The sequence below is a fragment of the Balaenoptera acutorostrata genome, chromosome 2 (assembly GCF_949987535.1).
Source record: "Balaenoptera acutorostrata chromosome 2, mBalAcu1.1, whole genome shotgun sequence".
NCBI classification, from domain to species: domain Eukaryota; kingdom Metazoa; phylum Chordata; class Mammalia; order Artiodactyla; family Balaenopteridae; genus Balaenoptera; species Balaenoptera acutorostrata.
The window spans coordinates 31,816,992-31,830,414 of record NC_080065.1 but is presented as its reverse complement, the minus strand read 5'-3'; the positions used below and the strand labels follow the sequence as shown (position 1 = coordinate 31,830,414).

Here is a 13,423-nt window from a genome sequence, read left to right as displayed (position 1 = left end):
CCAACGTAAAGACAAAGCTTGAAAAAAAGTAAGACACAACTACATTCCTTGTCCCTTTAGGAAAGAATAGCCAGAGTCCCAACTAGATCGGATTCCTAAATAAGAAGTAATTTATCAACTTTTTTCTGCTGTCTAGTGTTTTCACCAAAGCCATTATTTTTAAGTAATACACTCTATGAAGGGAAATCTGTCTAAGTCAAACAATGGTCAAGGTTCTTGAACAGCATCAAGGTCAAATCCATTGCTGTGTTCTAGCTGAATAACAATAGTTGTATACAACTTTTAAGTGGCTAATGTGTGCCAACTACTCTTTAATACATTATCTCTTTTCATTCTCATAAAAGCCTTTTAAGTAAGGTGAGTCCTAACACCGTCTCCATTAGATGGCAGGTGTCTACACTCAGTCAGGTGCAAACAGCATTAAAGAAAGCCCACAATTAGGCATCAGAATTCCATGACACTTGGTAGTACAAACCACGCTCAGCATGTTTAGACTTGCCAGTAGAAAGCGATAACATCCAAATGCCATACCCATTATCCCCACGGATCCTGGAGTAAAGAGCACTTCTGCAGGCAGAAGGAAAGCACAGTTCCACTAGGCATTCAGGCCCAGAGGCTGAGAAGGCAAAAACCCCAGGAAGGTCTCCACTGCAGAGGTCTTCCCTCTTCACAGCCTCCTTCCTATAGAAGGAGGTTAAGGATCCTCCCAGCTCTCCTCCTCCCTCAGTTCTACCTTAGGGACTTAATTTCTGAAGATACTTGCCATGCAGCACCTTGGTGTCTGTACCTCTGAATTAATACCCAGGCAATATTTTTTCATAGGATAGGACCTGTCACTGGGGCCCAGGGTCACACTCAACTAGCAAATCCAAGAGCTAAACCGATTCAAACCCAAGTCAGCTTGACCCAGCACCTCTGTTCTGGAGAGCTAGGCTGAGTAAAGGTGGGCAGGTCAGCAATTGGGGATAGGTCAGTCCTGGTTGCAAATCAGCCATACGTCAGCTATGTATCTTTGGGAAGTCAGTTTAACCTCTCTGAGCCTAAATTTCCTCCACAGTAAAATGTGGGGATTGACTCAGATGATATCTGATGGTCCCTCTGGCTCTAACATTCTTTAAAATGATAAATTAAAGCTTATCTGGCTCTGGTCACACCGACTATTTCTGCATTTGTGCAGCAGTTTATGTGTAATGTTTCTTTACAGTCAAAATCCACGCTGTAGGTGATTACACATTACGGTGAAACTCTGATCATCTGGAATGACTTGGGAACGTGGTGACTTGTTTAAATGGAATTCCTGATTAAATACGGCTTAACCCGAAGAACCTCCCTAAAAGGCACTACAATAATACCTCTGTTTTCAGCATTGTTGGGGTAACTTAACTTTACAATAAGTAAAGTTCATCTTTAAGCAGTAAATTGTTCAATCATAGTGGAAGGTTTCTAAAATCTCCCCAGTTTTAGTAACAGTATATGTTACATAATTAAATTGCTCTTGAGGACATGATATCACCATTAAGAGCCTCAATTATTGAACTCCGCTTTCAAGGCTATGAATCTAAATGCTCCGCATTATTAAGCCCTAATATTTATTAATATTTGTCTTCTTTTCTTAATATCTATGTGTTTGCTTCTAAGCTATTCATTCTGCTATCTCCTATGACCGGGGAGAACTCAATCAAAATGATCTGGACAGCCATATCTTTTGCTAAAGATAGAAGTATCAGGATTAGTAATTAGCACACTCACGCATGCGCACGTGTGCATGGGCACACACACACACACACAAAACATAAAAGTATGTATAGATACAGAAGTTTTGATTGAAGTTTAACATATATAAAAAAAGCTACACATACCGTAATTGTATAGCCTGCTAAAACTTCACAAATGGAACATGCCACTTTCACTTTGATACTGAAGAAACAGAACTTGGCCAGAGACCCAAAATCCCTCCTCGTATCTCCTGCCAGCAACCCAGAAGCTCTTCATGTGCCCCTCTGAGTTACTAACCCTCTTCCCCCTGTAATATTTATATTTTTTCTACTCCGAGGCTTCCTGGATTACCTCTGGATTGCACACTATATTAATAGGGGATTGAAATTGCAGACACATGTGACAACAAAGCATTACTGTAGGCCACTACTGCATGTTGATAAATGTGCTCTGATGAACACGACATGCTGTTCTATGGATGACTTGGCTGACTTCCTCTACTTCCTCTGTGAAGTTCACAGCTCTGTGGGCCAGCTCTTCCAAAGCTACAGCTGCAGCTCTTTCTGGGTTTTGGTAACTGATTTCTCTCCTTGCCTCTTCAGGTGTGGGTAGTGGTGGTGGTGAAATATTTCCCACTGTTACTAGCCAGGGCTGCTTTTCCAGCCTTGCTGGTTTAATCTGACCACATGTGTATAAACAGTTCCTTTCTTAACCACTCATCAATTATCCTATGTGAGTGCTACCTGTTTCCTACTGGGACCTTGAATGATCCCAGTGTTAGGTATTTTGCGTGTGATCATCCACAGGAAGAACTATTAGGTTTCTGTGCACATTATCGGATTAAATATTTATAAGGGCAAATTCAGCCTTAAAAAATGTTTTGATTAGAGAAGCTGTCAGAGTAGAAAGACCCTCCCCTCCATGGGCACACCAAAATTACAGCTATTTACAGAGCAACTATTAATGAAAGATCAGAAGACTAGTAGAAAAGATCTTCTACAACCAAAGATATAAAGAAGGAACCACAACGAGACAGGTAGGAGGGGCAGAGATGTGCTATAGTCAAGACCCATACCCTGGGTGGGTAACCCACAAAGAGGGGGATAATTACAATTGCAAAGTCTCTCCTCAAGGAGTGAGGGGTCCAAGCCCCACACTGGGTTCCCTGGCCCAGTGGCCCTGCACCAGGAAGATGAGCCCCTAGAATGTTTGGCTTTGAAGGTCAGCGGGGCTTACTTTCGGGAGAGCCAGAGGGCTGTGGGAAACAGACTCCACTCTTAAAAGGCTCACACAAAATCTCACATGTTCTGGAACCCAGGGCAGAAGTAGTCATTTGAAAGGAGCTTGGGTCAGACCCAGGTGCTGATCCTGGAGAGGCAGGAGGCAGCTGGAGCTCACCCTGGGGACACAGACACTGGTGACAGCCATATATGCCCACACTTATACGGGCAAGTAATCTATGACAAAGGAGGCAAGAATATACAACGGGGAAAAGACAGTCTCTTCAACAAATGGTGTTGGGAAAACTGGACAGTTACACACAAGACAATCAATTTAGGCTACTTTCTCACACCATATACAAAAATCAACTCAATATGGATTAAAAACTTAAATGTAAGACCTGAAACTATAAAAAGAAAACAGGCAGTATGCTCTTTGATGTCAATCTTAACAATGTTTTTTTTTGGCTATGTCTCTTCAGGCAAGGGAAACAAAAGCAAAAATAAACACATGGGACCTAATCAAACTAAAAACCTTTTGCACAGCAAAGAGAACTATCAGCAAAACAAAAAGCCATCTACTGAACGGAAGATATCTGCAAACAGTATATCTGATGAGGGGTTAATATCCAAAGAACTCATACAACTCAACATCAAAAAAAAAAAAAGCAATTAAAAAATGGGCAGAGGATCTGAATAGACATTTTTCCAAAGAAGACATACAGATGGCCAACATGCACATGAAAAGATGCTCAGCATCACTCATCAGGGAAATGGAAATCAAAACCACAATGAGATATCATGTCACACCTGTCAGAATGGTTATTATCAAAAAGATAACAAGGAACAAGTGCTGGCAAGGATGTAAAGGAAAGGAACCTTAGCACACTTTTGGCGGGAATATTAATTGGTGCAGACTCTATGGAAAACAGTATGGAGATTCCTCAGAAAATTAAAAATAGAGCTACCATATGACCTAGCAATTCCACTCCTGGGTATTTATCTGAAGAAAACGAAAACACTAATTAGAAAAGATATATGCACCCCAGTGTTCACTGCAGCATTATATACAATAGCCAAGATATGAAAGCATCATAACTATCCATCAATAGATGAATGGATAAAGATGTGGTATATATATATATATTATGGACTATTACTCAGCCATAAAAAAGAATGAAATCTTGCCATTTGCTTCAACATGGATGAACCTAGAGGGTATTACACTAAGTGAAATAAGTCAGGCAGAGACAAATACTGTATGATTTCACTTATATGTGGAATCTAAAAAACAAATGAACAAACATAACAAAACAGAAACAGACTTACAGATACAGGTGGTTGCCAGACGGGACGGGGGTGGAGGGAGGAAAGAAATAAGTGAGGGAGATTAAGAGGTACAAACTTCCAGTGGCAAAATAAATGAGTCAGGGGTATGAAGTGTACACCGTGGGGAATATAGTCAATAACTATGTAATATCTTTGTATGGTGACAGATGGTAACTAGACTTATCATTGTGATCATTTTGGAATATACAGAAATATCAAATCACTATGTTGTGTAATAGGAACTAACAGTGTTGTAGGTCAATTATACTTCAAAAACAAACCAACCAACCAAACAACTCATAGAAAAAGAGATCAGATTTATGGTTACCAGAGGTGAGGGGACTGGGAAAAGGGGAACTAGATGAAGGCAGTCAAAAGGTACAAACATCGAGTTTTTAAAAAATGTATTAAAAAAGTGACAACTAGATATTTTTACTTCTTAGTTGCTTTATTCCTATGAATTTGTTATTTAATTCAGGCCGTACGTAATAACATCATAAAGGAGTTTATTAAAATATTGGCCAAGGCAAAAGAACTATTTATGAGTAGAGGATAAGAATTAAACAGTACCTTTTTTTAAGCTAAAACAAAAAGAAAACAAACAGAAAACCAACAACAATAACTCAAAGTCACAGATCTTACTTTATCTATAAACTCACCCACTCTACCTCCTCCCCTGCCACAACTGGATTATTTTGAGGCAAATCTCACTTATATCTTTTCGTCTCTGAACTTTTCTACACATATACTTAAAAGATACGCACTTTACAAAGGAGAAATAATAACGCAATGAAATCCTTTGTATCCAATACCATGTCTAACTTGAATACGAAACAACCTTGTTTCATCTACACCCTTACCATTATTATTTTGAAGCAAATCTCATGTCATATCATTTCATTCATAAATATTTCAATATGTATTTCTAAAATAAAATAGCTCTTTACAAAAATGTGATAACAGTACCATCATCACACCTGTAAAATGGGCTGTGAGGAGTCAATGAGGTACAGGTAAAAGCACTAGAAAAATGTGAAGCATGTAGTAAACACCCAAGAAAATACCACCAATTATCAGAGCCTCATCAACACAAGACAAGGCACAGAGTCTGAGACATGTCGCTTAATAAAAGGATTTGTCTCAGTGTTCAGAAAAGGCAGGTTAGCAGAAATTAGGTCAGGACCATCATTGCTTAAGAAATGAAGAAAGAAGGAAAGAAAGGAGGAAGAGGAAAGCAAGAAAGAGAGAGTTGTAGACAGTCACAGATGACCAAAAAAAAAAGCCATCTGAGACCAGCCTTGTCTAATGCTCACACTTGAGCTGCTAACATTCTGGCGCCTTCCATAGAAGTGATAATCCCCAAAGCAGGGTTTGGCAGCAACAAGTCATTAGCATTTAGCCTCTGAATGTGAACGAGAAGCAGAGCCAACTTTTAATAAGATACTCAAGTGGAAAGTTGGGTTCAGTTGGGTGGGAAAACATGATTAGTCACTGACAGAACCTGGGTTTGTAAATGACAGCGAGTAGGTTTCCCTTCCTCTGCAGTGACTGATAAATGCGGTCCCCTCAGGGCGGCAGTCCCCTCAAGGCAGCAGTCCCCGTGACTGGTGGGTGCTGGTCTGGACTGCAGATGGGCATCTGTGGGGTGACCTCAAGCTCAGGGAGCAGATAGTGCCCCAGGTCAGCACACCACTAATGAAGAGCATGGCTGGCGGCCTTTAACGGCCCGTGCCCTGGAGAGCTGGTAAAACAACGCACCTCTGGATGAAGACAGTTTGCAGATTGGGGTGAGGCGGGCAGGCAAAGTAGTCGGCTGATTAACAGGCCCCCCTCGCCCCCAAACAGAGACTGTTCTTGACAATGTTAATTCTAGGGCATTAGACCTAACCCAAGCATGGCATAATTTTGATATTTCTATAGTTGTATATTTTTATAAATTGCTATAGCTAAATATATTAATCCACTCATATACTTACTATACTAGGGTATTTATGTGCCAGACACTGTTCTAAGCACTGAGAAACACATGGTGAATAAAAAAAAAAGCCCTCATGGATCTAAGCTTTTAGTAGGAAGACTAAAGATAAACCAGTGGTTCTCAGCTGGGGGTGATTTTTGCCCCACCCAGGGGACATTTGGCAACATCCAGAGACATTTTTGATTATTCACAGGGTAGGGAGTGGGCAGATTCTCCTGGTGTCTAATGTGTAAAGACCATATATGCTGCTAAACATCCTACAATGCACAGGCCCCACAACAAACAATTATCTGACTAGTCTAAAGTGTCAATAATATCAACATATCAAAATGTCAATAGTGCCCAGGTTGAGAAACTCTGTGATAAACCATTTAATACAAACGCATGATGCTGCGATATAATTCTATTAAGACCAATTAAACAAAGACCGAAAAAACAGCATGAGCAGATCTCAATCTTTTTATTGAGATATATTTTAATGGTACGTAAATTCACCATTTTAAAATGCACAATTCAGTTGTTTTTAGTATATTCACAAAGTTGTGCAACCAACATCACTATCTAATTCCAGAACATTTTCACCAGCTTAAAAAAAATCCTTGTACCCATTAGTATTCACTCTCCATTCCCATGCCTACCCTTGGCCATCATTAATCTACTTTCTGTAACTATGGATTTGACTATTCTGGACATGTCATCAAGATCGAATCATACAATATGTGGTCTTTTGTGCTTGACTTCTTTCATTTGGCCTGTTTTCAAGGTTCATCCACGTTGTAGCACGTACCAGTACGTTATTCCTTCCATTGGGTGGATATATCACATTTTGTTTATCCATTCATTGGTTATGGACACTTGGGTTGTTTCTACTTTTTAGTAATTGCAAATAATGCTGCTAAAGCATTTGTGTACAAGTGTTTGCGTGGACACCTGTTTTCAATTCTAGTGGGTATAGACCTAGGAGTGGAATTGCTGAACCATATGGTAACCATGTTGACGTCTTTAAGGAAATGTTAGACTATTTTCTAAAGCTACTGCATCATTTTACATCCCCATCAACAACATGAGGGCTCCAATCTGTCCACATCCTAGCCAGGACTTGTTACTGTCTGGCAAATTTTAAGCGATGAGAATTTTAATTACACCTAAATTTTCCACAGAAGAAACATTTAAGTCTTTCTTAATGAACGCTTTGAGGTAGTTATTTCAGCTAATTATCAGCTGAAATTTCCCCTTAGAGGAATAGAACAGTGAATGCAAAACAAATTCAGAACATCCTTTGGCTTTGTCTCTGTAGGCTTTTACACCTAATTAAAAAGTGTGGCCTTTCCTCTTAAAGACAAGAAATGTCATTCAAGAGTCAATAGCAATATATTTTATGAGAGGTCCTATTGGCTTGTTTACCTCTTCATTTGGACAGGTCTCAGAATTCAGTGGAGGAGGGAGGGGTATAAAAACCTTTATCCACCCCTCTAACTCCAGGCCCAGTGACAAGGACACTCGTCACTGCCCAGGGACACAGCAGGGTGGCTGTCCAGATTCTAGTGCAGCCGAAGTGACAGCACTTCAATAGCCTAAAAGTCTCGGATACTCACAGAGTGAACCACAGACCAGAAGCTGTTAGAGAAATGGAGGCTCTCAGACCCCACCCCCCATCACTGACCCAAAAGCTGTGTTTTACAAGTTTCCCAGCTGACTCCCGTGCTCACTACTGTTTGCAAAGCGCTGCTCTAAATGGAGGACGAGTTAAGAACCTCACACCATCCTTTTTACCAAGGTACCTATTGTTTCAAACCGCTTCTGAAAACATAATCCCCTTAAGCCTTGAAAGCAATCTTGTGGATATGTCCCACAAAAAAATGAATCGATGCTGTTTTAAGTTTCATTATAATAGGCAATGCTTAGCTTTGCTTATAAAACTCAGCTGGGCCCTTTCACAGAGGGGTAACTAAAAGGCAGAATGGCCTGAAGATTTACATCATGATCCTTTGATCCCTCTCCTGCTTATTGATATTTGGAATTTCTCTGTTTTTGTCACTTGGAAAGTTCCCAAGCTTTCTGTGCTTAAGAGTTTTGCGGCTCCCGATCTCTCCCCCACCAACCACCCTGCTTCTTCTTCCTCCTCCCTCCCTCCCACTCCCAAGAGAGGACCAAGATGACCTTGAGAGCCCCAGGACAGCAGCTGGATGGCATCCTGAAGGTGCAGAGGAAGAACCAGCAGAGACACAGTGAGGAGCCCTGGAGGCCGGGATACCACGGCTGGGTTTGCTGCGTTGTTGTTGTGTCATCCTGGCTGAGGTACCTAACTTCAGTTCCCTCACCTCTAAACCATGTTTGGGCAACTAAAAAACGTCAGCATCAATAATAATAGCAGCTTATCTGTTGAAATACAATGCACTAGTTACGTTTAAACTCATTACATCCCCCAACCAGCCTTGGGAGGGGTAATTATCATCATCCCCATTTTACAGAGGAGGAAACTGAGACACAGAGGCATCCAGTAAGCTTGCCCAAAGTCCCAGAACCAGTAAGTAGGGGAGCCTGGATTTGACTTCAGCATTCTGCCTGCAGAGTTGGCCCTTCAACACCATGCTGAGAAACTGCACTATTTGTTAGATCACTCTGCAAATTGTGAAACACCACATAATATAACTTACTAGCTGTACTGCTCTTTAAGAAACAAAGTTTAAACTAAAAAAAACGAAGTATTTGGCCAAAAAGCAAACACAGGCTTCTCATTGGGGCTGATTAGGGTCGCCAGTGGTCTCAAATGGAAAGGAGTGTAAGCCAAGCACTGCAGCAAACAGAGCCTGCAACAGAGGCTTACGTTTCCTACAAAACTGCTCAGCAAGTTGTACAAGCCTTCAATGCCTCGGGACAAGGCCGGGATGTTTCTCAAGGCCCTTAACCCGAAGGGGATTTGAACTATTACTATTTAAAAGCCCGTGACTGATGGATGGGAAAGTTCCTTCCATCTTTCAGAGTAACAACAAACACAGTTCTTCTGGTTTCTGATTGCCAGCTGAAGCACATACTTGGAGGAAACACAAACACACAAGGCTACTTTCAGAAGACTTGGATTTTTTAGGCGTATTCATTCACAGAAGATTTCACTCAAACCAAACTCTTTCTTGCGCCCTTTACGAGCACCCCAGCTCCTGATACCAAAAGAGCTGGCCAGCCGAGTGAGGTCGGGAACGCAATAGGCTGGCCACGGCCAGCGACTCTCCAGTCCCGTCCACTGGCTCGGCAACCGATTTTTCACTCCCCAAGTCAATCAAGCCACAAAGAAACACCCATACACCAAACCCTACCAGCACGAGACACCCAGAATCCCAGCGTGTTAGAAGGTTCCAGAAGGATAAACTGGCCCAACATCCTCACTTCACAGATGAAGACACTGAGGCTCAGAGAGGTTAGGAAATGTGCAAAAGATCAGGACTTGAGCTCACTGCCCTGACTCTAAGAGCAGTTCCTCCCTGCGAAACCCACATCTTCCTTCTTTCCTTTTAAAGCCCTTTATTTACAAGAGGGATCACCACGGTTGGTGAGACTCAGAAATACTTCGCGGTAATAACCAACTTTTCATAATCCCTTGAGAGCTTCAGCGTTTCCCAAATACCTATAATCGCCTATACTTTAGTTGCATGGCTTTTGTAAGACAACTTTCTGGAGGGGGAAAAAATGATATTAAATCATATAAAAATGAATCAGAGAAATGAAGTATTTGGAATTAGGATTTAATCCAAAATCCTTCGTGTGGCCCACCAGGCTCTATATGAGGAGGTCCTGGTTCCCACTGTGATCTCACCTTCTAGCTCTTTCCCTGTTCGCTGAGGGCACCTCAAGTACCCTCCCACCTCAGAGCACTCGCCTTGCTGTTCCCTCCACCAGGACAGCAGTTCTAGGAAAGAGCAGGCTTGGCACCTCATTCCAATTCAGGAATCTGCTCAAATGAAGATGTCTGCTCGGAGAGGCCTTTCTTGCCCAGGTTTATTCAAAGTGGCTCCTGGCTGCTGCTTTTTCTTCAATGCACCTGATATTACATTAAAGAGGCATGTGGTTCTTGTCTGAGTGCCCCGTTAGACTGTACCTTCCATACGTTCCATGAGGGCAGAGATTCTGTCTTGCCTATTGCAATTTTCCTGGCACAGAGAAGTGATTTGGGGTTGGGGGGCGGGGGTGGAGAATGCAAGTCTTCAGTTTTGAATTTGCCTTTTCCAGCTGACGTTTCTATTTTGCATTTCCTTAAACCAAGGCACACCCATAAACTGGCATGACCATGTTTTCTTCCGGTTGTACTATAAATTCTTGAGAGAGAGGCTGTGTCCTTTATGTCGTTATTACAAGCTTTATTTTGCTTCCCAACATCATGTCATATGGTGGTTTTCAAAGTGTGGCCCTTGGGCCAGCAGCATCAGTGTCACTGGGAGCTTGTTAGAAATGCAGATTCTGAGCATCCTGCCCAGACACAGGGGAGGGGCCCAGCAATCTGTGTTTTAACAAGCCCCCTAGGTGATTCTCATACATGTCCCATTTTTAGGACCACTGGCATAGGAGGCAGAAGCATGAACTAAAAGTCAGTATTCTTTGGTCTTGGTCTCAGTTCTGCCATCCCCAAGTATGGAACGATAAAGTCGCTCACATTCACTGGCCTCAGTTTATTCATCTGGTCCACATGACCACTGAAGGCTTTTTCAGCTCCAAAGTCTATGATTCCAACGCAGCCTACCAATTGTTTCCTGGCACTTACTTGCTGCAACATCTAAATTCTAATGAGGTCACTGAGCTCAAAAGAGGCTTAGCACACACCTGAGTATTTCAGCGGGACAAACCTTAATCCTAAAAGACCTGGATTCCCATTTCAGATTATAATCCGAGGGTAAGGAAGGCATCACTTATAGTCAAAAACGCGTTAAAAAACGAATTCTACTCTACTAGTAGGGATCAACCCTATGGGCCTAAGAGAAATCGCCTCTGGCAGAGAAGTAATAGGGCTGCCAGGCTTTCAGCTATTTCAAAGGCAGCTGCAACAGGGACTTTGATCACTGCCTCTATTAGAAACTGAGGTGGCAGGCAGTTTGAGAAATGGGAACACTGGTGGCCTTCTCCTGCTAAACGTTTCAGATAGATATAATAAATGGTGACTAGCATAAAAGAAATAAAGGCTGTAAAAATAGGATTACTGTCCTTTAAGTGCCCATGATGTGCTAATGGAATCAGCCGTGCTTCTGGGGACAGAGATCTCCTGGGGACAGGAGGAGGAGAGGCTGAGATGAAAGATCACATACTCAGAGCTAAGTAACCCCGTGACACTTAAGCTGAGAGTTAGCTCTTTTTCTTCGGGATTGTTTGGTTTCACAAATGCAGTAGGAAAACAGCACTTGGGCAGTATGAAATCTCTTTAGGGCAAATGATTTGTCTCTTGTGCTCATGATAGACCCCCAGACTCTACCACCCAGAATGGGTGATTTGTACCAATTTCCAAACCTTTCTGACCCACACTTTCCTCTTCACAAATTACTCCAGGGTAACTGAGAGCATCAGATGAGAAATACCTGAGGGAAACTGACATGGTCTTTAAAATGGGTGAAAGAATCAACTATCTGTTGAATGAATGACACATATGAAAGCCCCTAGCCCAGTGTTGGGCACTCAAATATTAAAACAATTAATAACAATTCCTTTCTTATTAAATTGGGTAAGATTGGGCTCTAACCCCGAAAGTCTAATAACAGGTATAAGATAAGTACATAGGTAACCGAGACCCATCAAATCGTAGGTGTTTTAAGAGAGGCAGTGGTTGAGATCGAGCTCACCCCCTTTGGAATTTAGAAAAGGTTTCATGAAAGAGACGGCACATTGGACCTCGAACGACTCGGCAGCATGGCGGGGCGGCGGCGGCGTTTTGGAAGGCGTGAATTTCAGGGAAGCAGGAGTATTTCTAAAGGACAGGCACGTGTCGAGTGATTTCATGCGCCTCCACCCTTGAACTGTCTGGTGGCTGCCAGCGTGAGAACCTCCCGGCCCAGGTGCCCCCTCCTCTCGCGGGGTTAGGCTGAGCGGAGGTCACTGTCTGCTTGTGCTGCCGGCCACCCGCCCCTGCTCCGCCCTCTAACACAGCCGACTCGGGTTTCCCAGGCTCTCCTGACCTCCGCATGCGGGGGCAGGTCCGGGCTGGCGGAGGGCACGGAAAAGCCAGATTGCTGCAACCCCGGGCAACAATGAGCCAACTGAGTGTTTAAAACCCTTCCTTCTCAATATACTTAATCCTGCTTTGCAAACAGTTTTAAAATGAAAAATCCTGTGATCCCTCCAATATTTTAATCAGTGCCGTTCTTAATCCCCAAATCTATTCTCATCAATTTGCACCACTTCCCTGGTTACAAGTCTTCCTTCCAAAGCACAGTTTTGCAACATGATCTGTTCAGCTTTAACCTACAACACCATTTCCCTTTAAAACCCTTGTGAATTAGTTTAACATAATTTACTTTATGCCAAAATTTACCTTTCATTTAAATTTTATTCTGTGCACAAGCATTATATATACATATATATATGTGTGTGTGTATGCTAGAAAAAATTCCACCTGGGCTCCGTGGGCCTTCCTCAGTCTACCTGTAACCTATCATGGGGAAAACCTGTTGAGAAGCCTTGGGCTAAGAAGCCTGGGGTCTCACTGCGGAGTGTCCAGCGCTGTGGTTCTCAGTTTGGACTGACCATTCAACTAACCTGGGTGCTTTAAACAACCCCACACCCAGACTGCACCCCACACCAATTACATAGGTATCTTAGAGGGTGATACCCAGCACAGCACTTTTCAGAGCTGTCCAGGTGCTTCTAATGGGAGTTGAGAACCACTGATCTAGTGTCAAGTGGGTCCCTGACCTTGAACTGCTATGATAACTCTGGAGGAAGGGAAGGAAACGGTGAGCACGGTGTTGTTTCTCCTTTTCAACTTGGGATGGCCTCCATCACGCTGTTACCAGCACCCACACTGTCCTCCACTTCCTCTGTCCCCACCCACACCCTCCCAATCCATTCTCTCAGGCCCACCTTGCATCACACCTCACACCTCAGGCAGGAAGCATTCCTTCGCTACTCCTGCGTCTCACCACCTCTTCCCACCTTGAACCCCTTACAAGTTAGTATTTTATGATTCAGCACTTAATTATTCTCC

At 42.7% G+C, this 13,423-nt stretch overlaps 1 protein-coding gene across 7 annotated transcripts in view; it reads right to left on the bottom strand.

Moving 5' to 3' along the window:
• Positions 1 to 13,423, bottom strand: part of RAI14 (retinoic acid induced 14) — a 148,707-nt gene that overhangs the window by 33,680 nt on the left and 101,604 nt on the right. The gene's annotated exons all lie outside the window — the stretch shown is intronic.